At 39.6% G+C, this 24307-nt stretch overlaps 1 protein-coding gene and 1 long non-coding RNA gene across 9 annotated transcripts in view; one reads left to right on the top strand and one right to left on the bottom strand.

The window, feature by feature from the left end:
* CALD1 (caldesmon 1) overlaps positions 1 to 24307 on the bottom strand; it is a 187964-nt gene that overhangs the window by 120782 nt on the left and 42875 nt on the right. For all 6 annotated transcript variants that reach the window (XM_015534909.2, XM_015534907.2, XM_015534906.2 and 3 more), the window contains one exon: positions 2495 to 2588. The gene's annotated coding sequence lies outside the window, so the exon portion shown is untranslated. The remainder of the gene's footprint in view (positions 1 to 2494; positions 2589 to 24307) is intronic.
* Positions 1120 to 21556, top strand: LOC122234899. 3 transcript variants are annotated; one of them, XR_006212862.1, is made up of 6 exons: positions 1120 to 1525; positions 4142 to 4212; positions 12558 to 12802; positions 20156 to 20215; positions 20857 to 20980; positions 21273 to 21556. It is a non-coding gene; the product is annotated as an uncharacterized LOC122234899 (long non-coding RNA). The 3 variants fall into 3 exon arrangements; XR_006212864.1 differs by lacking the exon at positions 4142 to 4212; XR_006212863.1 differs by lacking the exon at positions 4142 to 4212 and having other exon boundaries at positions 1120 to 1862.

Genomic DNA, 24307 nt, shown 5'->3' with positions numbered 1-24307 from the left:
GCCCCACGAGAATGGTTTGGAGGCATATCCCCAAAGGAAAAGACAGAAGAAGAAATAAAATAGGGCCAAATAAATGAGAGAGAAAAAGAAAGACATACACATGAGTTAATATACCTGTTCTTTGGTTTTAAAATTTTTTTTTAACATTTATTTATTTTTGAGACAGAGAGAGACAGAGAATGAACAGGGGAGGGGCGAGAGAGAGGGAGACACAGAATCTGAAACAGGCTCCAGGCTCTGAGCTGTCAGCACAGAGCCCGACTCGGGGCTCGAACTCACGGACCGTGAGATCGTGACCTGAGCCGAAGTCGGAAGCTTAACCAACCAAGCCAGCCAGGCACCCCAATATACCTGTTCTTACAAACCCTCATTAAGAGTAGCATGTAGATTTCTTTATCATGGGAGGATTCCTCTGTTATTTACCAGGAAAACCTTCTACACACCAATTTCTGGTGGCATTTTGGAAACATTGCTCCTCTCTCTCCACACAATCTCTCTGGATGACCTCATCCACTGCCATGGTTCTAATTCCTAAGTAAAGATTATGACTGAAAACATCTCTGTCTCCAGCTCTCACCTGAGCTTCAGGTGGACTATACCCTTGATGTCCCTTAAGTCCTCACACTCAGTATATCCCCATCGAAGCTCATCGGCCTTCCCTCTTGTCTCCTGGAACAACGTTCTCATGGAAGAGTGATGGGATCTGGGGCAGGCTCATGCTATTTATTGTCTCCTACCTTTTTGAGGAGAGAGGTAATTCTCCTGATGTCAGCTAATCATATTTTTCTTTCAGCCCCTCTCCTGTCTTGACTTATTTCTACCTGTTGTGGTAAAGGGCAGCAAATGTGGTAAAGGGCACCAATAATCATCACTGGGAGATAGTCTTAAAGCAAATAAATTATAGGTTCAGAAGTTACATCTAATCATCTATTCACTCACTCATTCATTCATTCAATATTATTAAATGTCTCTTATATACACAACTTCTCCTACTGCTGTGAGAGATGTAAAAGCCACACTCTTCAATTTCAAAAATTACACAATGCCATCGGACAATGAGAGCCGCACAATAAAGGGCTCTAACACATCACAGAATAACCAGTGTTCTGAAAGTGATGTCAATGCAGAGGAAGTTCAGGAGAGAGGAATCTGAGGGAAGCGCATCTGCAACAAACTAAAAATCAGCATGCTAGAAACACATGATGATGGGCTGGTATGGATTGAATTGTGTTTCCCCAAATTTATATGGTCAAGTCCTAACCCCCAATCCTTCAGAACGTAACCGTACTTGAAGATCAAGTTTTTAAAGAGGTGATTAACTTCAGGTGAGGTGATTAGGTGGGCCCTAATCTGACAGGACTGGTGTCCCTGTCAGAGAAGGAGATGTTGGACACATGGAGAGAGACACCAAACACATGTGCACACTGCAGGCTGGCATGTGAAGACCCGGGGAGAAGACTGCTATCGGCAAGCCAAGTAGAGAGGCTTCAGAAGAAACCAAACCTGCGGACATCTCACCAGAACTGTGAGGAAATTTCTGTTGTTTAGGCCACCTGGTCTGTGATGGCTTGTTATGGCAACCCGAGCAAACTAATACAGGCTGCAACAGATAGAATCGGAAAACAATTGCCTGAGAACCACACTGAATTCCCAAAAAAGTTTCCCTCCTACTGGTGCCACCCTGGGCAAAACTGTGAACAAGTGAAGTTTCCCTTACTTTCTCCAGCCTCTACCTTCTGCAATCCCCTCTTTCTGCCCCCCAGTAACCCTTCTGCCTGTGGAACTTCTCCTCCCAGCTGAGGAGGGTTCATGGGAAGTGACTGGCACTTACTGCCCCTGAAATCACCAGTGTCTGTGCAAAGGTGAGCTTATTCACTGGGGAAGACTGACTCATGACCTCTCTGTCCCCTCAAGTCAACAGCATTCTTTGCAGGAAGTGAGGACTTCATTACTGATCTTAATGCTTAATTGCTTAAGATTGCTTAATTGCTTAATCAATTAATCAATCTTAAGATTGCTTAAGATACATATGCAGGAAAAAAATAAAGCAAAAAATCAAATTATAATTTTTTTAACATTTATTTATTTTTGAGAGAGAGAGAGAGAGAGAGAGAGTGAGCAAGCACAAGCGGGGAGGGGCAGAGAGAGAGGAAGACACAGAATGGGAAGCAGACTCCAGGCTCTGAGCTGTCAGCATAGAGCCCGACGTGGGGCTCAATCTCACAAGCCTTCGAGCCGTGAGACCATGACCTGAGCTGAAGTCAGCCACCCAACCAAGTGAGCCACCCAGGTGTCCCGCAAAGAAATCAAATTATAAAGCAGAAAAACAATTCTTTCCAAATCTGACAGATGAATTGGTATATAAACCATGAGGACTGTAGCAGAAAGACTGGCTTCTCACAATGCATCTTTAGGTGCCAGAATTTAGAAAATGAGGCAGACAGGCTAGGAGCAGAGCCTCCCCATCCCCCTCAATCACATAAATGCTACTCACAGGTAAACGATCAGATGTCTACTTCTGAGCCTTCCGGTTGATCACCAATCCCTGCAGAATTTGGTTGAAGGATCTCCAAATGTTTTAACGACACCTGGTATAAAAGCAGGATGAAGTAGAATGAATTTTAGTTAATGTAGACCACATATTTAAAATATCATTTCTTCCTCAGGTACTATTATGAGTTAGGACCTTAAAGGGGAAATAAAGCATAGACAGAAATGGGTACTGTGCACTTGTATGTTAAAGAATATGAATACAATTATTCCAGAGTCAACCCCTAACTTATTCTAGATAATGGGGTAGATAAGGTGGTATAATAAATACAAAACAGGGAATACTACAAATGCCAATAATCAGAGACAAAGGCTTTAGAACACAGTCAAGGACACCCCTTCTCCAAACCCAACCCTCAATCCTTCTAAGCTTCAGACTCTCAAGAACCTTTCTCCACAGTCTTCGGCTGGTGATGGTCAGGAACTTGACTAATCAGTAGAAGAAGAAGGTCTGGAGGATTACAGATAATTATAGAAATGTACTGGTAGATAATCTAGAGTTAACCCGCACTTGAAACACATTAGTAAATAGTAAACATTAGAAAGACCACAGAAATGACAACTGTGACAGTAAATCACCGTCACACCCCTAAGCCTGCCCCCAACATGATGCAACAAGGGCTTCTAATGAGTATGAAATGCAACTTTGGGCTTTTAATGTTTGCCTTTAATGGAGCAGAGTAATGGGTCTCAAGTGGACCTTAAGAATATAGCTTTGCCTTCCTCCAACCCCACCCTCTGCCACTTGGCATTGGAAGAAAACAGAAGCTCACAGAGGTTAAGGGACGGGCTTGGAATCTCACTGCTAGAAACTAGGCTTGGATTACTAGATTCTCATTTCAGCTTTCACAAGTAAAAAACAAAACAAAAACCTGCTTAGTGTGTTACTTAAAGTTTGTGTCTGAGGAAGGCTGTTTTGCAAACTAGGAGTCAGGGAACCTTGAGGGCTCACAAATTCATCAGCAAACCCAGGAGCCATTCCTTCCCCCCACCCCTTCTTCTTTCCTTCTTCTTCCTCTCCCTCTTCCTCCTCTCCTTCTCCTTCTCCTTCTTTTTTTTTAATTCAAGTTAGTTAACATATAATGTAGCATTGGTTCCAGGAGTAGAAGTTAGTGATTTAATCCTTACATATAACACCCAGGGCTCACCCCAACAAGTGTCATCCTTCCTGCCCATCACCCATTTCCTTAACCTTGAGCAGCCACTCAGGCCATCTGTAGCTCCTCACCCTCAACCTCTACCACCTCTTCCTAGGGGTCCCAGGTCCTGAGTGCAAACATCTACTTTGTATTGCCATACATTTAAAGTACCTTGCTCAGCATTCTGGGATGTGGGCCCTCATCTTAAGGAGACTAAAATCTAGTTAGAGGATAAAATCCAGTTGGGACTAAAATATATAATTACATTTCTGGGTTACAAAGCCAGAAAATGACAAGAGCTCCCAATCCCATTTAAATTCCTTTTCTTCTATTGTGGGTCCAAGTTTGGAGGTCTTTTCTATATATCTGAAGAGAAGGGGATGATAAAATGGTGAGGCATTTCCTAGCTGGAAAGATTGCCTAAGCCTGCTTCATAATCTGGTTCCTCACAGCTCCTGGTCCCCTCCCAGCATGCAGTAGGATATCAAGAAATGACTGTTGAATGAATGAATGGAATCCATGGGTGAGTTTCCTGAAACTATAGGCCAAATTTTGTGCATATTAACTTTCATTACCTTTTAAGGCAGTCTCCATTTTTCTTCCCCCCAGAATGAGAACCAGTTGCTAAATAATTAGCAAGAGTCCTTGAGGATGGAATTTAGATGAGAATCAATTACAAAGAGTGCTCCTATAAGTAAATTTATACGCAAACGTGGCTGGAGAACCTCTATGTGCCAGGAACATATCGGGGATATGAAAAAGAACAAACAGCTGTGGTACTTGGCCTTACGGTACTTATCGTGTAGTGAATCCCTAGAAGAGGTTTCTCAGACTGATTGCACGTCAAAATTTTCAGGCATGGAGGCTTTTAAAATATATATGGGACACTCCAGAGAGGTGTCCAGGAATCCGCACCTTAAAAAAGCCTACACTTGGAATGTGACGTAGATTATAGTACCCTCCCCACAGAGGCCTCCCGTCCTTGACCCTCAGGCTTCAACAAAGACATCAGAGACTAGAAAAAGGCAAGAGTTACTTGCCAGGATTATAACTGAACACACTGAGAGGTATTTAAATTGGTAGAGAAAATAATTCACAGTATCTTCCCCAGACCCTCTTGCAGGGTCAGTATTTATTTGCCCAGTTTTCCTTTCTGCCCTTTCAATTCTGTCAGTATTTCTATTTGTTTAATTAATTAATTTTTAATTTAAATGTTAGTTAATATACAGCACAATATTCGTTTCAGAAGAAGAATGCAGTGATTCATCACTTACATGCTACACCCAGTGCTCATCACAAGTGCCCTCCTCAGTACCCATCACCCTTCTAGCCTATCCCCTACCCACATTCCTCCATCAACCCTCAGTTTGCTCTCTATCCTTAAGAGTCTCTTGGGGTTTGTTTTCCTTTCTTCTCTTTTTATTTTTGAATTTAGGAATGAATATAGGAAAAATAGAGGAAGAAAATGCTATCAGTGGGATTTTTTTTTTTTTTTTTTTTTTGGTTTATAGTATCTGGGTCTATGTTCATGAACTATCTTGTTAATGAGACAAAGAGAAAAGAAAGGCTTTCAAGAGGAACCATAAAGAGAATGGCAAAGTGAATGAAAGTAGAGTCTGTCTTCAGATATACTTTGCTTTCTATTTTCCAATTTAGAATCCAAGGGCCGCAAAACTGATGAAGCTCTTACTCTCTATTTTAAGATCTTTTTCTACCTTCAGTTACTTTGCAACTTCAAATAGATTCCTGGGTGAACGAGTACTCACTGGATCCCTTTAAGCTTTTAATTCAGTGCCTAACACATGTATGCTGGCTGGCCTGGCTCAGAGGCAGTTGCCAAAATTCTCTGCAGGCAAATCTGATTCTAGACTGGACGGTAAAGAAGGAAAAGACCTGAGATGAAGGAAGAGGGGAAGGAAGAGAGAACAGGGTTGTGTTAAGCAAGTGAGCCTGTCTTCCTTCCACAACCCCTTTTCTAGTCAGTGGTGAACGGTCAGGTCCTATTTACTGCTCTTTTGATTGAACCGTCTGCTGAGGCATGTGGGGACATTAGGGTTTTATATGAACGCATGTGCTATAGGAGAATCAAGGTGTAACAAAAAGAAAGGAGAAATTTATCTCTCAATCAGACTTGTAGTCCTCCAAGAGTAGTGATTTTCTTAAAAACTTCAAAAACTAGCTAAAGCCATTCAGTAGCATGAGAAACAGAAACTAGCACCTTCCTAGGTTACACAAATGAAAAAGCATCGCCAGTACATATTTGCAAAAAGTGATTACAATTCTACCTTAAAATTCCTACCACAAGTATTCACAGAAAGATGCCATTTTCCAAAAGGATACCAAAAGGGAGGGTCTAAAATGTTAATTTATCATAACAGTAGTTATTGCAAAGGTTAAATTAGGGATCTTTTATAAAAAATGAATAATTTTGTATAGCCATTAAGAACCAGGTTTTAATTAATTTAAAATTTTACCTTTAAAACGTGGTTGAATTAGTACCCCCTGATTTTAACATTAACATTAATATTAATATTTATATTTAAAAATCTCCCATGACTTTTATAATATGCTCTGCTTTCATTATGGACATATAAATACTATGTTTTTTTTTCCTCTTTTTGTTTTAAAGTTTATTTTGAGAGAGAGAGAACACATGTGTGCAAGCAGGGGAAGGGCAGAGAGAGAGAGAGAGAGAGAGAGAGAAAATCCCAAGCAGGGATTTTCTGCATTGTCAGGGCAGAGCCCGATGTGGGGACTGAACTCATGATCCGTGAGATCACGACCTGAACCGAAATCAAGAGTTGGACGCTTAACCGACTGAGTCACCCAGGCGCCTCATAAATACTACATATTAAGGACTCTTAGTGCCAGGCCTTGTGCCAAGCACATGGTACACATCTATCTCATCTGATTGCTATAGCACCCTAGTGAGGTATGTATTCTTATCTTAGGGTAAGCAGTGAGAAGTTCGTTTTATTTAGGTCATTTGCCTCTGTTCACTCAGCTAGTAAGAAGTGAAGCAAGTATTCAAACTCAAGGGCTGACCCAGCCTGATGGGTGTATTGGAAGGATACATGCCCACATTCACTTATTCACTGAGTGGGTACTCTGAGCCACACAGAGATGAACAAGGGCTGCTTTCACAGAGCTGGTGTTCTTGTGTAGTAGGAACAACACAGGTGTTTCTGATAATGAGTAAAGAAAACAGCATGTTGTGACAGAAGGCCACCAGAAGGTCACTGGAGGCCGGATAGTGAGAGATGGTCTCTCCAAAAAGAAGACATCTAGGCTGAAAATACATTTCTAGGAGGGAACAGCCCATGTGAAGATCTAGGGAAAGAGTGTTCCAGGAGGATCCCTTGAGAATCCCAGCATGAGATGGAGGCTTTTGTAAGTTCTGTGTGCTCTGTGATCATGAAACTCTTTCAAGTTATTTGCCCCCTATGGGACTCAGGCTTTATCTGTCTGTTGGCAGAGTATACAATGTTGAAAGATGTGCTGAATGAGGACTTACCAAAAATGATCCTCTAAGCGCTGCCTTTGTTGGAAATCATGACGGTGGCAGTGGTGCTGGTGATCTGTCCCTACCCAGAGAAGAGTGCCAGGGATGCACATGGTCCCCTTTGCATTCAGTGCCCAGAGTGACAGAGGTACCCTTGTACCCCCTTTCACTTGGTAAGCTTGAAGAGAGTTTCTTTCTGTGGGTTTATGTGAGCTCCTTTCAGTCTTGTGCATTGGAGGAGAAGGCCGAATATTTCTTAATAATAAAAGAATGAAAAGCTATGGGACATAATCCTTGGAATGGGAAAGGAATGGTAAGTAGCTATTTCAGTCTTAGTTGGCAGGAAGTCACATAATTTGTGGGGATGGAAATTAAAATAAAATATTTAAAAATAGATCTATGGGTTTTAGTCAGAATGAGCCAGTAACAATAAAACATCACTAATTGTCTCTTGTGAATTGTCTCTCTTTTTCATTTATAGTTGAATATGGGAGCTAGGAGTATTTTAGAAGGGAAGAGATATGTGATCTTAGGGAATTGAGTCACTTAAATAAATACTAATGAGTGAACTGACCTTGACCAAGTCATTTAACCACGTTAGGCCCCTCAATTCCTTCATCTGCAACATGAATTTTCGGGAATGGAGTTTTAAGTTCCCCCCAATTCAGATGGTTTGTATGTACTTCTATGATCTTCCAAGGGGAAAAAAATGTCTTGTGTATGTCTCAGTATCTGTGAATGACATTGTTATGATTGTGAATAAAACAAGCTCAACTGAGCTCACCCTTTTCAGCATCAAACAGGCTGCTCCAAGAAGCGTATTGCTTTGCAGAGACCACAGACCCTCCTACCACTTCCCCAACATTTCTAGGAGATGAGTGTATTTTATAGCTCCAAGAGAAATAATAATATGTTGTAAAATAATATCTATCATTTATTGAAGGTCTACTACGTGCAAGGTACTTGATATCTGTTATCTCATGTGATCTTCAAAAGTAAACTGTGAAACTGGCTGTTTTTATTATCCCCATTTGAAAGCAAGGAAACAGATCCAGAATCACTATCATGTAGTCAGTAAGTAGCAGAGTTGGAATTACAACCCAGATTTGGTGGACTCCAAAGCTCTTCCCATGACCAAAAACTTGGAGGAGTCATAGTTGCCAACAATGACATTTCTTCTACTCTTTTGAGAAAAGCATCTGGGGATATAATCTCAGTAGGACCCTTGGAGAATTCATCCATGAAGAGGGGGCAGACTGAAGGTCCATGGAGTGATACAAACTCATCTCAGCCCTAATTACACTAAAGTGAACTTCCCAATCTATCAAACTACCAGAACATGGGTAACCCTCTCTGGAGGAAAGCAGTATCATCCAGGACTTCAACTGGATATGCATATGGAAAAAACGAAAACTAAGTCTTGACTTCTGTTTAACACCATATCCTCCACCCCAAAAAGTTCCAGGTTGAGTGTGGATCTCAATGTAAAAGCTGACACGTATAAGCTTTCAGAAAAAAAGTAGAAGATACATCATGTTCTTGAGACAGGTAAAGATTTTGTAAATCACTAACCATAAAGAAATAAAATTGATAAATTTCACATTGAAATTAAGAACCATAAAGAGAGTGAAAAAATTAGCATTACATATATCTGACAAAGGACTTGTATCCAGAATATATAAAGAATTCCCATAAACCAAGAAGAAAAAGATAGATGACCCATTAGTAAAATGGGTAAAGACTTTGATAGGCACTTCACAAAAGAGGATACTAAAATGGCCAATAAGCATATGAAAAAGTGCTCTATCTTATTAATCGTTAGAAAGATTCCAATTAAAACCACACACCATTAGAATGGCTAAAACTTAAAAGACTGGCAATTCAAAGTGTTAATGAGCAACTGAACTCTCATGCACAGCTGTGGGAATGTAAACTGGCAGTCACTTAGGAAAATTATTTGACAGTTTCAGCTGCTGAAATGGAATATTTGTATATCCTGTGACCCAGATATCTTACTCCTAGGTATGTACACAACAAATATCCGTGCAAATATTCATCAGAAGACATGAATTAGAACAGAATGCTCATAGCAGCACTTTCATAATAGCTACAAACAGGAAATCACCTCAATGCCTACCAATAGTAAAGTGGATAAGTTGTGGCAGGCAAGCAGTGAAATACTGTGCAACAGTTAGAACGATCTAAGTATTGCTCAGGCAATGAATCTCAGAAACATAATGTTAAACAACAGAAGTGACACACACACACACACACACACACACACACAGAAAGATTCCATTCATATAAAATTAAAAAACCAACAAAACTAATACTTAGTGTTAGTAATCACAATAATGGTTACCCTGGGGCAGTGGGGGTAAGGGGAGGAGGCTGACTGTAAAAGGAAGCACAAGGGGGGGCTTCTGGGGTGCTAGTAATGTTCTGTTTCTTGATCTTGGAGGGGACTACACCATTATGTTCATTTTGTGAAAATTCATCATGCTGTACAATTATGATTTGTACACTTTTCTGTATGTTATACCTCAAATAAAGATTATTTTTACAACATGTGGAGAGAAAAAGATGAAGCCTCAGCCGGAAAAGACGACAACTAATGGGGATTTATGAGCTCAAAATATATAAAATCATGAAAGTTTGGTATTTCTGGCCATATATTATACCAGTAGGGAAATAAAATAATAAAAAGAAAGACAAACAATGAGAGAAAACAAGAAGGCAATACAAATCAATGTACTCTGCAGGGGGGAAACTGTATTTGGGAAGGCTGGGATCAATTTGGCCAGTTATTTCTAAATTAAAAGTCAACACTGGATTATTTACCAATGACTTAGTGAACTTTCCATAAGATATATTTTGGCTTACTATATCTTAGAAGGGAAAGTTTGAATGTTTTTGCAAGTGGCCCATACCAAAGCAATTCAAATACAGGGACTATTTATCATCTTAAGATGTGGTGAAACTTCATGTCCATTCAGCCCCTTGCTCACTAACCACACTGTTTCTTCTCTTCACTTTCAACTACCCACCTTCCCAAATCTATAGCCAATGGTGCACATGTGCATCAGGCTCTTGCACAAGGTTTCCTCTTTACTTGTTTAAATTGTATGTTTTCATTTAAGTTTTTGCCTGTGTATATTGCATATTTGTCCATAGTATGCTTGTATTTCAGTGTAAATTTTTATGTCTGTAGGAGAGTCTCTTGGTTTTAATGAGATACATTTTTCATGTTACTATGCAATTGTGCATATGGATGTATCTATATACTTGTATAAATTAGTGGATAAGAGAGACAAGATGCATTAGTAGGGTATCATGTTAGAAATTTATTTAGCCAAGCAGGTTAAATCAAGCAAGAAAACTAAGGAAATTACTCTTATAATTCAAGAAAAAGTCAATTATTCAATGAAAGTAAGAGTTCCCTTGGCATTCTGCAATGGGTTCACTGCATTGTTGACAAAACTTTAAACTATTCAGTTGGGTTGGACATTGGTTGTTCCCTTGAAAGCAGCATGGAATTGTGAGAGAAGACAGGCTGTGGGGTCATAATAGAGGTACGACCTTAAGGAAATTCTTTGTTGGATATCAGTTACTTACTTTAAAATAAAAATGATTAGAAATAATAAGTGTTGGCAAGGATGTAGAGAAAAAGGAATCCCTGCACACTGTTGGTGGGAATATAAATTGGTACCGCCACTATGGAAAACAGTATGGAGGTTCCTCAAAAAGTTAAAAATAGAAATACCATATAATCCAATAATTCCACTATTGGGTATTTACCCAAAGAAAACAAAAGCACTAATTTGAAAAGATATATGCACCCCTCTGCCCTATATTCATTACAGCACTGCTTAAGATAGCCAAGATATGAAAGCAATCTAAGTGTCCATCAATAGATGAGGAAATTTGGTGCGCGCGCACACACACACACACACACACACACACACACACACACACACACTGAAATATTATGCAGCCATAAAAAAGGATGAGATCATGCCATTTGAGACAAAATGGATGAATCTAGAGGGTATGATGCTAAGTGAAATAAGATAGACTGAGAAAGACAAATACCATATGCTTCTGCTCATAAGTGGAATCTAAAGAACAAACAAACAAACAAATGAATAGACAAACAAAAAGCTGAATCAGACTTATAAATTCAGAGACAAACTGATGGTTGCCAGAGGGAAAGAGATGGGAGGTTGAGCAAAATGGGTGAAGGGGAAAGGGATATACAGGCTTCTAGTTATGGAATGAGTAACTCATGGGAATAAAAGGCACAGCATAAGGAATACAGTCAATGATCTTGTAGTAGGGATGTAATGAGACAGATGATAGCTACACTTGTGGTGAACATAGATAATGTATAAACTTTTCAAATCACTAAGTTGTACACCTGAAACTAATTTAACAGTGTGTGTCACCTATATGCAAAGAAAGGAAAGCAAAGGAGGGTTTTGCTAATGCCACAATGATGGACTGTCATTGTATACAGATGGGCTTCTTGGTGGCAAGGACACAGTCTTATGGCTAATTCTATCCCAATCATTTTGCATATTCCATGGCACATATCATATGCTCTGTAAAAGTTTCCTGGGTGGGTGAGTGAATAAATGAATGAACTAGCATATAATGAGCCTATTATTGAACTTAGAATGCTACAGGCCCCAAGTGAACTTACCTCCTTTCTTCTCCTCCTTTGTTTATTTAGCCAGAACGAATCAAATAAACCCTCAGTTTATTTCTATATTATCAGGGGGCCAGGACTAACAAAGGTAGCAGGGAAATTTTGTTGAATTTCTCTTAAAATTTCAAGGAACACAAAGGATACAGCATAGATATATGTTCTCAGAGGAGCCAATTTTGTACAACTATGAAGAAGAAAAAATATTTCTTAATGGAACGGAACAAGATTACAAAATAGTATGAAGGGAGGGCCTTGATGTCTTTAAACAGTGTCTGTTTGCTGCAGTCTTTCCTATTTTTTTTTTTGAACAATTAATGAATGAAGAATAATCCATGATGCTATTTGTACTGGCCAAAATCTTTCAATTGCTAATAAAAGAATGAGAGTGGATTTTTACAGGCAAGAGAATTCCTGATTGGAGAAGCAATAAGAATGTATCCATGGCAGGGTGAAGGTCAGATGTTTATTTTTAAGCTTTATGAATAATTCTCTACTTGTCTGAAGCAAATCGGAAAGAGAAAGTCATTTATGGCAGTATGAAGAAAGTTCTGGACTTCTCATGGGAAAGTAGCTGACGTCAGTGTTTGATAAGCTTCCTGTGGCCACAAACATATGAGACATTGACTCTTGAGAAAAATGTATATCTTTCTCTTTACAGAATCATGGTGTGCCTGCAGCTGGAATTTGGTAGAACTATCATACATTAAGAGAGACCTGATGCAGATATTAAAAATTCCAAAGACTGTGGAGAGATAGTGGCTGGCAGGAGTGTTTCTGTTGTTGTCGCCATCACCATCAGCATCACCAACACCATCATCACTATTATCATTATCATTATCAACAAGCACTGATGTGTATTGTATTTGCAATGCACTATGTTAAATGTTTGGGCTCCAGTGAATGGTAAGAAACAGTGCACCTAACTTTTATGGATATTTAATTTTCCAACAAAGGCAGCCTTCCTGGCCCTATTCTGTCCATGTGTCCATGTATAGCTCCTTTGCTTTTTAAATTGAGAGTCTAATATTTATCAAGCACCATTTTATTTTACTTTAAAAATAGTAATGTTTTGGGGCGCCTGGGTGGCTCAGTCGGTTGGGCGGCCGACTTCGGCTCAGGTCATGATCTCGCGGTCCGTGAGTTCGAGCCCCGCGTCGGGCTCTGTGCTGACAGCTCAGAGCCTGGAGCCTGTTTCAGATTCTGTGTCTCCCTCTCTCTGATCCTCCCCCGTTCATGCTTTGTCTCTCTCTGTCTCAAAAATAAATAAACGTTAAAAAAATATTTAAAAATAGTAATGTTTTTAAGGTAGAGTATGCATACTGTACAATTCACCCATTTCGAGTGTACAATTTGTTTTTAGTGTATTCAGAGTTGAGCAACAACACCAAGATCAATATAGAACATTTTCATCACCCAAAAAGAAACCCTATACCCTGTAGCCATCACCCTCCTCTCAGTCTCCCCTATCTCCCCAGGCCTAAGCACCTACTAATCTATACTGTGTCTCTAATAGAGCTCTCCATTCTGAACATTTCATATGAATGGAATCATATAATATGTGGTCTTTAGTGACTAAATTCTTTTACTTAGCACAATGTTTTCAAAGTTCATCCATATGGCGGCAGGTATTAGTACTTCATTAACTTTATGACCAAATAATATTCCACTGTATGGATATATCACATTTTGCTTATCAATTCATCCCTCGATGGACATTTGGGTTGTTTCCATCTTTTGGCTTTTATGAATAATGCTGCTATTAACACTTGTGTACAAGTTTTTGTGTGGACATATTTTTTCATCTCTCTTGGATATATACACCTAGGAATGGCATTGCAGGGTCATATGGTAATTCTATTGTGTGAGGGACTGGAGGACATTTTTTCAAAGTAGCTGCACCATTTTTATCTTTTTACCAGCAGTGTATGAGGGCTCTGATTTTTCTACACCCTTGCCAGCAAGATGGACAGGCTGTGGAGAGCTGCTGTATGGCACAGTGCCTACAGCTAACAATACAGCATTGTGCATCTAAAAATGTGCTAAAGGGTACATCTCATGTTAAATGTTCTCACCACATTCACATATACACAAAAGGAAACTGTCTAGCTTCTTAAAAGAGAACTCACACATAAAGAGAAACAACTACAAAGATTAGAATGCTCATGAATGAATCCCTTAATTCCAGGAGACTCTCAAGTTATTGACGGTCTCATCCATGAAGTTGGTCCTCAGCAATTAGGGATATTCACAAAGAAGCAGTACCCTAATTCAGTACTTTCTGGTTGAGACCACAGGCATTCCAAGTGATTGGATTATTCATTCAGTTCAGTCAACCCATTATACTTTATTGATTCAGTGAATTGAGTTTTGTTTTCCTATTGTAATAATATGTACTTGTTTAAAGTATTCTTAAAACTTTTTCTAGTGTTCATTTGATTGCTGCTTGAAATTTAAGTACCTAAGGACAGGGCTACATACTATATTTCTGTTTTGGCCAGTTGCTTACAATGAGCAAAAACAAAGCAAAATAACACCCAAAGCGGAATGATCCTGTTCCTCTTCTGCACTTTTAACCAGTCAGCACTGCCTATCACTCTCCTCCACCCCCGAGGTATGCGCTGAGACCTAATCCAGAGCCTTGAGCTCAGTCAATGTGAAGCACAAAACACTGACATAAGGAATCTGTGCAGCAGTAGAGCTCAGGCCTTATGCCGGAACCTAGAATCATCCAACTCATGTAACAAAAGGCGAAACCATCAGTGTGTGTGGCTCTGAAAAAAACCACTGGTTGGGGCACCTGGGTGTCTCAGTTAAGCGTACGACTCTTGATTTCAGCTCAGGTCATGATCTCAGGTTCCTGGGGTTGAGCCTCCCCTCTGACACTGTGCTGATAGCAAGGAGCCTGCTTGGGAGTCTCTCTCTCTGCCCCTCCCTGACTCTTCCGCATATCCTTTCTCCTTCTCTCTCTCAAAATAAATAAATAAACTTTAAAAAAATCATTGGTTGGTGTCATTCCTCAGCTTTCAAGGAAAATCAGCCTCTGCATTATCCATCTGCGCATCCAGCTGAAAGAGTAGCCCGTGGAGGCTGCAATCCAGTGGACAAGATGCCAAGCCCTTTGCACTAGAAAACTGGTATAACATCACACTTACTGTTTATCATCACCCAGTTATCAGTCTGTTTTTGTCTTGGAAACTGTAGACATCGGCAAGCGCAGCAAAAAAACAGTGCATGGGGGACCATTTTGTGCACAGGGCCCTGGGAAGGGGCAGTGGAATTCCTCTGATCAGTCTCCTTTTGACTTTTTCCCATAGACCTTGTTCCTGCACTGAAATGTCTGGAATGTTTGGTAGGGACGAAGTGGGTTGATCATAGGGCAATTACGCTTCTATCATCACTGAGATCAGCTGTTTGTGGACTAATTTCCAAGCAACTAGTGACATCACAAATGGGTTAAGAATACACATACACAGCACTTTTATAGTAAACAGAGCTTTCATATCACTTTTCTCAATGATTTTCATGGCAAATCCAGAGGTCAGCAAGACAAGTGCCATTTGCAACACTTTAAAAATGGGACTTAGGCCTAGAGAGTGTAAAAGGTTTACTTTACCTAAACCCTTTTAGATAGCGGTGGGTAGATCAAGATCCTCTAATCTGTTCTTTTTGCAAAAACTCCATTCTTCTTCTATTTGGCCACTAACAACAAAGTTCATTTTGCAGGAACTGGTTATTTTTCATTTTAGGACAAATCAATCATTACATTTGTTTTTAGAAATCATATCAACCCACTGTTTAATTCCCAACCAGTACCATGGGCTAAAATTTTTAAAATAACAATCTCAGGAATTGATTCTCTGTGGGCCTTTCAATTTGACCTGACTTGGCAGTAATCACCTAGTGGGGAGAATGTAAAAAGTGACAAACCCTACAAGCAACTGTCCTTACCTCACATTAATAGAATGTTGAAACAAGTCTATCCAGGCACGGTGGTACACCGCAGCAGATTTCCATACGGAGTCTCAATCACAGCATGACTACTGGTGACATGTGTCACCAGAAATTTGAGTTTTCACATGATTTACCTTTTAAAACATTAGGAAGTACTCAAGGTTATCCCTATAAACTTGACTTCTCACTCCCACTTGAGTGGAAGAAAAAGGCTCACCTATGTGTGTTCCTATGAATCTCACTCCCTTGCATGTCATGTGGAGAAAATAATTTTTGTCATTTGCTCTTCTACTTTTCCCATTTCATGAGACAGTTAAGTCAGACCCGGTTTGGGATTCTCTTTCCAGTTACTAAATGGATGAAGAGAGGCAGGATCTCTGTCCTCACAGAGCTAACTCTTTAGGGGGTTAGTATTAACCCACTAATAAAACCCATAAATAAGTATTAAAGCATTTACATCGTATTCACTTCTTCCTTTGGACTGAGTTCTTTTTAAAAAAAAAATATTATTGTGGGGCACCTGGGTGGCTCAGTCGGTTAAGCTTCCGGCTTTGGCTCAGGTCATGATCTCGTGGTTTGTGAGTTTGAGCCCCACGTCAGGCTCTACGCTGACAGCTCAGAGCCTGGAGCCTATTTCAGATTCTGTGTCTCCCTCTCTCTCTGCACCTTCCCTGCCCGTGCTCTTTCTCTCTCTCTCAAAAATAAATGAACATTAGAAAAATTTTTAAAAATATTATTGTGGTAAGAACACTAAACATGAAATCTATCCTCCTCACGTCTCACTTTTGTATCCCTAGTGCTTAGCATAGTTCTGAGCACATATTAATTTCTCTATAAATATAAGTGAATAAGTGAATGAGGTTCCCAGATGTTCAAACCTTTTCATTTCTAAATCTTGATTCATTATTCAGTGTCCTTCTTCCCAGGACCAGACTGAAAGCCAATGCAAGGAGGATAATCTGAATGACACTAGTCTGATACTGACATTTTTACTGGCAATTAGATTAGCTGGTTGATGGACAATATCCCAGCTTCAATTTGGTATAACCACAAACTTAAACCCGAGCTGCTTTTAAAAAAGATGTGTGTTACTAGCCAAATGGAGAATAAAGATACAGATAGGTCAAATGAAACCCATTTTTACATTAATACAATATTTCAAATTAAATAGCCCATAATAAATTTATCTCCAAAGGATAGCACTGTTTAAATATAGTGATGGCTCTATTTATAAGCCAACAAAAATACCAACAGAAACCTCCCCAGTTTTAACATTAATAGTGGAGTTGATTGAATTAAATGAAAAAGATAAATTACTCAATAAAACCTTTTGGGCAATTGCCAGCAGATAACTATTGGGCAGCTGTGTCTCCTTTGAAATGGTAATCCTGTCAATATTTGGGCACAAGCATAGCATGAATAGAGCTAAAATATGTAACTGTAAAACATGTCTTGCAGCCTCAAAAGGAAAAGTTCTAAAATATGCTTTCCAGAGACAACAAATCTTACAAGTTTGGAACACAAAAATGTGATTGTGACAAGTTATTGTGCCAGAATGAAAAACCAATGACTGCGAATAACAGAATGAAGCCTACGGACAAATGCCATCCCATAACCTTGAACAGAACTACAAATACATTATACGGAATATACTAGAAGACTGAAAGAGGAAAATTTAGCCAGAATTTAAATGCTATCGAGACGGCAGAGATTGACTGTTTAGGGAGTGTTTTTTTCTTTTCTCTGTGCTCTTTCATTTCCTGATTTGGCTCAAAAGGAACAACTCAGAAATGAAAACCAAAACTGTCATCATATTTTTAGGATGTTTGAATCCAAAGGAGGGAAATCCAGGAGTGCTGGCACTTGGTCGTAAGCTCCCGGAGTGAGCAGGGATCTTGCATCTTTATACTGCTCTGTGCCCTCAGAGTAACGCACACAGTCCTCGACAATTACTTACTGACAGAATGAAATACTGATTGTTTTCAAGACTACTTTTGTTTCTATTTTGCTCTATTGTAAAATGCCCCAAATCATCAAATCTGTAAAATCAGACCCATCTCTGAATGCTTTCTAGATATACATCTTATTATGGAGAATATACAAGTGTACATTTCATCACAGAAAATTTAGAAACTACAGAGATATATGTAGAAAAACAATCATAAAGTCTCTTTCAATCGCTCCCACCTTGAAATTACTTTAAAGTTTCAATATATTTCCTTCTAGTTGTTTTTTTAGCAACACAAATGATTCTCTTTTAAAAGCAAATTTAATGTCATGGATTTAATTTTTTCACTTACACATGTTTTCCTACATCATTCCTATAACATGACTAATAACATCATAGTTTATACAAACATTCCCCTATCACTGGGCATGTAAAGTATTTCAAGTTTCAAATAATGCTGTGATGGACATTCTTGTACATAAATCTTTATCCTATGATATTGATTGCTATGTTGCAAATTGCTAAGTAATATAGAGGGCTTAGTGACTCTTGGGGGATGGGACTGATCATATTTTCTTTCTGGGAATTGTTTTTTCCAAATAACCAAATGGAAAAGCTGGAACAGTATTCACAATGCCACAAAAATATGTGGAGTTGAGAGACAGCAAATAACAACCAGAGAGTATCATCCATTCACTGTCAAGATTATAGAAGGATCCCCCCAAAAAGTTGTATTTAAAAACCTGATTTTTAAGATTGACCAAAGTGAGTCTTCAGAAATGAGGTACTTCAAAGGTGTAGCAAACTAAAACATTAAAATCAAGCACATTGTATGTAGACACACACAGTAGAAGGCAGTAGAGAAAAAAAGTCCTAGTAGTGGTAATCCATAGCATCACAGGACAGTCTCTGATGGACTGAAAAGGTCTGTTAAGGAAGTGCCAACAGTGGGTTTAACGGTTGGGGCACAAACACTCTAAAGATGGGGATTATATATCATACTTTTGTTTCCTCTCCACAACTTACAGAACATTCAAGCACTGCTACTTTTTCTTTCAGCAAAAAGAATGTAATTGAACATAATCCATCTTCCCTGAGCTTTTCCCATCTTAGTAAATGGCACCAGCCTTCACCTAGTTGCTTGAGCCCTGGCCCTGGGGGTCACTCCAGACACTTCTTCTTCTTTTTTTTTTTTTTAATTTTTTTTTAACGTTTTTATTTATTTTTGAGACAGAGAGAGACAGAGCATGAACGGGGGAGGGGCAGAGAGAGAGGGAGACACAGAATCGGAAGCAGGCTCCAGGCTCTGAGCCATCAGCCCAGGGCCAGACACGGGGCTCAAACTGGCGGACCACGAGATCGTGACCTGAGCTGAAGTCGGACGCTTAACCGACTGAGCCACCCAGGCACCCCCAGACACTTCTTCTTTACCATCCATCCACATGACTCCCTGTGCCATAAATTACTAAATCCAGGTGATTCTCCCTTCAGAATATTTTCTTGAAATGGTCCATTTATCTTCATCATTGTTGCTACCACCTGAATCCAAGCCACCATATCTCATCTGGACCATTCCAGGAACCTCCTTATTCATTTCCCTGTTCAAATCTTCTGGCCTTCTGCAAATGAAGACATTTCAGAAAATACTGATCTGATCATGTCACTGCCCTGCTTAAAACACTTCTATAGCTTGGGTCACCTGGGTGGCTCATTCAGGTAAGCGTCTTACTTTGAATTTCAGCTCAGGTCATGACCTCATGGTTCATGAGATCGAGCCCCACATCAGGCTCTGTGCTGACAGCATGGACCCTGCTTGGGATGCTCTTTCTCTACTCTCTCTGCTCCTCCCCTGCTTGTATGCATGTGCTCTCTCCCTCTCAAAATAAATAAATTAACTTTAAAAAAAACCCCACTTCTATAGCTTGATAGCACATTTAGAACATAGGTTCAATTATTTACCATGACATAGAAATGCCATCCCCAATTGAACAGAACTATAAATACATTACATGGAATATACTAGACGATTGAAGAAAATTTAGCCAGAGTTTAAGTGCTATCAAGATTGTAGAGACAGACTGTTTACAGATCACACTGTATGTGATTTGGCCCTGCCTGCCTCCCCAGCTTCTTCTTGAGCCACACTAACTTTTTAAAAATTTCTTGTGTGGCTCCAACTCTTGAAGGCCACCGAGTCTTGGGACATGCTGTTCTCTAACACTAAAATGACTTCCCCACCCCTAGCTCCCACACTAGCACATTTCTCATTCGGCCATTCTTAGTTTTCCCTAAACAGATAAACTCAAAGCTGGAAAAGTATTTGTAATACTCACGAAACACTGATTTTTGTGTTCTAGCTCAAGCATAGGATGAATGTTGAAGACTTCAAGTATCCTAAAGTATCATTTTTCGTCAAGGTATGCTAAATTAAAAATTGCTGTGTTGGATATACAGATTTTTAAGATTTTTACTTTCATGTCACTTTTCTTTACAGCTCTCTGTAAAAAGAGCTCCATGAGGGTGCATCTGGCTGTCGAGCTCCATTGAGAGCTCCATGAGGGTGTGTCTGGCTGTTGTTGTTGTGGTTGTGGTTGTGGTTGTGGTTGTTGTTGTTATTGAATCACTGGTTCCTTAGCACTCTACAGTCACCTGTGATATATTAGTCACTCAACAAATATGAGTGGAGTGAGTGGCCAGCAGTCAAAATATTTGAAAAGAGTGTCTAATGATGAGACAGGGAAGTGTTACAGGTTTATCATCTATTTGCTGGGAGGATATTCATTAACAGCTTGGCACTTAGTAAGTACTCAACATACTGAACAAATCAGTGAATACATGGATGAACATTTATGAGCTGCTGTGACAGAATATGGTTAGTTCTGAATGAAAAGCAAATGACTCTACCAAAGCAACCACCTAAATAACCTAAAAGTTCTTTCCTCTGCTGCTACAACAGTTGACCAAACGTTGTAGTTTAAAAGAGAAAGTATAGAAAACACATAAATATGCTTTCCATTCTAATAGTTGGATCATGCATTATCTCATTTGATTCTTATAGGAACCCTGTGAGATAGACAGTATATCATCTCCATTTGACAAATAATGAAATTAAGCCAGTGTCCATGATTACTTCAGAATGTAATGGATCCAGAACTCAGATGCTAGCCTTCTAACCCAAGAGAGTAAGTAATAAGAGCAAGAGGAGAAAATCATGGGATAGCTGATGTGACTTTGTTCTGATTTCTTCCCCTGCATCTGTGATAAGGTTGGTTGGGCTTTTAATAAATTGATTCAGCCTTTCAATAAGAAACAAACAAATACCCAAATCCTTCCAAGTTTTCCAGCTTCAGAAACTGACTTTGGTCTCAATTGCTATTACTAATACTTTTGGGATTGGTAAGATTTTATTCTTCTTTCCAGCCATGTTTCAAAATATATTCTGAGCCACATTTGTCTCTATTCCTTTTAAACCAGTGAGAAAACGCTCTCAAGACATTGCATCAGTGCCGAGGACCTACTCATACACCAGCTGTGATTTGGCTTATTGCCATATAACCTAATATGGCCAAGAAAATGTTTGACTGGAACAGAGTGAGGATTGCCAAACTTGACTTTTAGTAAGAAAAGTGCCACAGAGTCCTCTGTTTAGATACAGTGTAATTTCAGTTCAGACGCAATGCTTATACGTTCACATCAACGACACCATAATTATACTTCTATGCAGTAACGAAAACCAGATACCTGCCCCCTTTGCCCACTCACAGGCGAGGTGAATAAATAAAAGCTGCCCAAAAAGGCTCTTGGTGGCAGTCTATTGAACACGTTGCCCTTCTTGGGTCATAAAAGCTGAGTGGGGAGACCCAATTCAGATTCTGCAGGAGGTCCTTTGAGTTTGTGGAAAATCAAATAGCTTTCAACAGAAGAAAGGTTGGAAGGAAATTCACCTCCTCCGTCTCCCATCTCAACCCATCATGGATTTACCATCGTCTTCCTCAAATAGCATCTCTAACATTCTTATTTCTTCTTACTCCCAGTATGCTGATCGATTGGAAATATCAGTGTCATCTTAAATGTCGCTCTTTCTCCTACCAGAAATACAATTAATGGGCATTGAATCCAGAATTCTATTTGGGCTGTTCTGGTCACGAGGGCTTTCTTGCTTCCTCTCGCCGCCCCTGTTCCCATCACTCACACACTCTTGTGCTCAGACCATACGACTGTCCTCTGGCCAGACACTGCAGTTTCTTTAGTCGTTCTGAGGCATGAATAAATGCTTTCAAGCCAGACAAATCTGGGTTTGAAGTCCAGATATGCCACTTATGTGCTGGGTGACTTTTGCCAAGTGTTAACTTTCTCTGTGAAAGTGGAAATGACCTACCTTGCGCTGATGTGGGCACTGAGGGAGTGCAGTAGGTACGGTACCAGACATGAAGGACAAGTGCTGGGTAAGTGTCAGCAAGCTCCCATGTTCTGCTTCTGTCCTCAGTAACCTCAATACATTCTGCACAATACTGCTAGAGTCTTTTCCCCAACCAAGTATGTAGGAATGGAAAGGGGAAAATGTACCCATCGACCCCTGAAATTTGCCCTTTCAGTGAATAAGGGAGCGCTACCTAAATATTCAGTCTGGCCCAAGTTAAAGAAAAACTAATGTCAAAAAGTTTCCTAGAGTTACCAAGGGCATAAGCTCAGGGTGGATGACTATTATGTTTATGTAAACATCTTGACCTTCCTGTGTGTTCACAAATGGTGAAGACTCCCCGGGCCCCAGCAATCACTTGGGAGAGAATTAAGGCAAAGAGCTAAAAAACTGACTTTCTCCTCAGCAGCACCAGTCTCAGGTAACTTACTAGCCCTCTTTCTCCATAAGACCCACTGATCACCACGTCTAATACTAATTTTAAACTGTGATCTGGTCTCAGCTGTACCGTAATGCCTCTCTATCACTTCAAACCATTCATCAAAGTCTGTTAAACACAGCAGCTTTGTGGGAATGAGGGGGTGAAAAAGGAACTTTGCTGTGCTCAGGGTCAATCTGAGAGAGACTGGAAGGGATCTGGAACAGGAGGTGACAGTAAAACACAGGCATTCCCACCACTTTGTCTGTTTCGTGGGGATTCCCAGAAATACTGAGATGGAGGCCCCAATAATTTTATTCAGTTATGAAAGCAAAGAGCAGCCCAGGAAGAACTGGGTCATTCCGGGTTACATACTTAGGAACAACTAACCAACAATACAAAAATAATATTATAAGTAAAATGTTGGTCATCCTGACTGGTGTAAGTAACTCAGACAACGGTTTCTGTGTGGTGAAAAATACTGGCGAGGTGTTAAAAGACCTCGATTTTTAGTTCTGCTGATACTCCTAACTAGCCGTGTGACCTCGGGCAAGACACAAACTCTGTAGGCCTCAGTCTCTATAAAAGGATGAAGAATGGATTGGAAAAGCTCTGCTACTTGTTGATTAGATGGGCTGAGGTACTCGGGAAAAGCTTCAAAAAGAAGACTGGCTCTTAGAGAAGAATTGAGATTCAGATAAGTAGAAAGAAGAGTGAGGATATCTCATTCATGCTCAGGAAGAGAGCAAAGTCATTTGAGCAGAAACATCCAAGTTGTATTCATGGGTGAACATGTTCAAAAGCCCAGGTGGGAGGGTTTTGGGAAGTGAGTTATATTGATTATGTCCATGGATGTCAATTTTGCACTGTATTGTTTGGAATAGATTGTAAGTACTAGGATTCTTTATGTAAATGGTAGTTGGCAAAGATTGAAAATCAAATTCAAAATACAGAATGAGAAGGACAAAGCTGGAGACTAAACTAAAGAGGAGAGAGGTATGGGGATAAGTTTAGGGCTTCTTGAAACCTGACATAAGATAGTGACAATGAAGCTGTGAAGGAAAAGAAAGTCAGTGAAGGATCTAGAAATGTGCATTTATTTCTCCTCAACATATCCCAGTCTCTTCTGGTTGGTCTGTAGAGGGATCCCTGCCCAGATGCAACACTCAACTCTGACCCTTAGGTCTAAGAACTGTGCTGTTAATGACTAATATATCATTTGGGAGACTAAGCTACAGGAAGAGCCAAGATCATTTTTTGCTGTAAGTATAAAATGACTTTGGGTTATTTTGTGATTAGAGGTCTTTACATTAAGTGCATAATTGAACATAATTTTGTAAATTGTACAAGTCAACAATCAACCACAAATGACTTCATTAAAGCAGAAGTCTCCACATTATCCTGAAAGAATATACATATTATAAGACTTCCACAAATCTGACAGACTGTGGAATTATCCTTACACAGAGAGAAAATACACTCATTTCTCTCCTTCTTTATGTTTTATAGCAATTTAAAGACCATGAACTACCATAATTATTCATTAAAATCGATGCTTTGAATAAAGGAAATCCAACGTTAACTTACTAGTAGTGTTAACAAAGTTATTTAGCAAAGCAAATTTGCTTTGACTGGGTGTATAATGCCCTCTCAACAACTTTATGCATTAGA

Source organism: Panthera tigris, chromosome A2 (assembly GCF_018350195.1).
Source record: "Panthera tigris isolate Pti1 chromosome A2, P.tigris_Pti1_mat1.1, whole genome shotgun sequence".
Lineage (NCBI taxonomy): Eukaryota > Metazoa > Chordata > Mammalia > Carnivora > Felidae > Panthera > Panthera tigris.
This window is presented reverse-complemented; position numbering and strand designations above follow the sequence as displayed.